Source organism: Sapajus apella, unplaced genomic scaffold, assembly GCF_009761245.1.
Source record: "Sapajus apella isolate SASKATOON/1434 unplaced genomic scaffold, GSC_monkey_1.0 scaffold192, whole genome shotgun sequence".
NCBI classification, from domain to species: Eukaryota; Metazoa; Chordata; class Mammalia; order Primates; family Cebidae; genus Sapajus; species Sapajus apella.
Genome location: NW_022437132.1, coordinates 876,323 through 878,921, shown reverse-complemented (window position 1 = coordinate 878,921; position 2,599 = coordinate 876,323).

Below are 2,599 nucleotides of genomic sequence, written 5' to 3'. Positions count from 1 at the left end.
CTCTTGTTGCCCAGGCTGGAGTACAATGGCATGATCTCAGCTCACCAACCTCCGCCTCCCAGGTTCAAGCGGTTCTCCTGCCTCAGCCTCCCGAGTATCTGGGATTACAGGCATGTGCCACCATGCCCAGCTAATTTTGTGTTTTTAGTAGAGACAGGGTTTCGCCATGTTGGCCAGAATGGTCTCAAACTCCTGACCTCGTGATCCGCTCGCTTCAGCCTCCCAAAGTGCTGGGATTGCAGGCGTGAGCCACCGCGCCCGGCTGCCCCTTCTTTTTTTCATCTCTCAATTTGTTCCAACCTGACCAGCACAACTGGTCAGCCCTTTCCAATACTGCTTTTTTTTCCCGACTCAAACACGTTAGACAATCCGTCAGTTTTTTCTCTCCCCTTTGAGAAGATTTCTGCTCAAGACCTCATTGTTACTGCTTGGAGCAGATGCCTTGTAGGCCTCTGGATTTGGAGATTGTGGGGCAGGTTAACTCTGCCAGATGGGGTGCCACAGAGGAGTTTGTCCCTCTGCCCATCCCAGGGGTCCTAAGATAGTTCCCAGGTGACCTCACTGTCTTGAGGGTGAGGCTCAGAGTCCACAGCCCCTCCTCCACTTCCTTCTAAAGCAGTATCTTAAGGAGAATTTTTTAGAGTTGGGATCTTGCTATGTTGCTGACACTAGTCTTCAGCTACTGGGCTCAACCCTCCCACCTCAGCCTCCCGAGTAGCCGGGACTGTCGGTACAAACCACCGGGACCCTCTTTAAGCCCTTTGCTTGATCACAATGACGGAGAGACACTAAGAGCAGCTGTTGAGGTGGGTCTTCCTCTCTGCTTGTCCGGCAGGGGCGGTCACTATCTGGCAGGGTGAGCTGTCGTCATCCCCACGCTGCCTATGCGGCTTCCCTGCCGGGCAAAGGCCTGTGCGTCCTGAGTTGTGCACACAGCAGAGGCCAGAAGTGCTTTTGGTGTTACCAGGCCCTGTCGTGGCCACCAGCTGGCCTGGCACCTTCAGAATCCGGTTTCTCTCCCTGGTGCTTCCTGGCCCCCATGCCCCATAGTTGGATGTGGGAAGAGCGCAGCGTCGGCAGCCTGACCTTGGCCAGCGCAAGCAACAGGAAGAGGTGCCGGGGCCAGCCCCGCAGGAGCAGCCAGTGCCGGTTTCTTTTGTAAGTGCTTTGATGTTTTAAAAGTGATATTTTAGATGAGGAAGCCACGCTTTGTTGGTGTTCAAACAGCAGCCCTTGTTTGTGTGGATTCAGTGACCAGAGACACAGACACGGGTGCAGGGTCAGTCCCACCCCCCAGGCCGGGGAGACGCAGACACGGGTGCAGACTTGGGCCCCTGTTCCCTCTGCCGCCCGCCCCTTGCTCCCGGAGGCCCATCTCCTGTTAGTATCTTTCCAGCCCTGGATGAGGCTCTTGCCCGAGAAGCCTGGGGGTCTTTAGAGACCAGGATGTGGGTACCGCGGCACCTGTTGCTACTGGGGTGCTGCTGCTGCGAGGCCCCTCAGCGGGAGAGTTAGGAAGTATGTGGCTGTTGAGGAAGCCACGCGATGGGGAGGAATGAACCGTGGATGGCCAGGGACCCCCCGCAGGCCACAGTGCAGTGCGCGGCACCAGCAGCTGCCGCGTCTGCCCGTCCTCCCCGCCCGCCTCTCCCCTGCCCTGTCACCGGGAAGCAGACCCCAGGTATCACATTGCGCATGTGCAGAAGGCTCCGCACACGTGAACACGGGGTCTTTGAAGCAACATGGCACTGACACTGTCATCACAGCTTAAAACTCAGGCCACTGTTGCGGGCCTTGCCCGGACACGCCCACGCTCCAGGTTAACAACCCTTTCCTCGCTGTTTGTACAGATAAGGGCCGGTGCATTGGTGGACACCGGCGCCTCCTCCCTGCCCAGGTCCTTATGGGTCAGTTCCCAGGCGGTGGCTCTGCCTGCCTGGCTCCGGTGGCTGCGGGCCAGGGGGTGAGAGCTCGAGCCTGGATCAGAACCCCTCTGGCCCTCTAAGGAGGCGGCTGCCGTCTCCCAAATCCCATGGGGACCAGCACCTGCCCCGGTATGCCGGTGAGAAAGTCCCTGGGTGGTCACTGCCAAGGAGCCCGGTTGCCCTGTGAGACGGGGCGTCCTCGACCTGCTGGGAGGCTTCCTGTCCAGGCCGCCGGCGCCGGCCGCTCGGATGTGTCACTCTGAACTCGTTCTGGGGTAAATGGCTGCTTCTCTCCCCTGACTCGGCTTCGGGAGAACACCGGGTTCCAGGCCCCCTCGCACACTTTTTTAATGTTTCGCCCAGTCTTCGCTGATACCTCTCAGTGGCTGAGCCTGTTTCTAGAGATGCTCTTACTTTTACCTTCTTTACACATTTTCTATGTAGTCAATAATTCTTTTTCCATTTCAAACCTTATAACTTACATTGTTTTTTTTCCTAAGAATTGTATAGTAAAACCCACATGGGGAAAGCCTGGATGCCGTAGGTTCTGTTTATAGGGCTTTCTGCGTGGTTACCTGGCTGGTCTGCTGCCCCATGTCCGTTCGTCACCACGTGGGTGCTTCAGTGCACTCCCCCGGACCCCTCAGCCTTCACTCCCCCGGACCCCTCAGCCT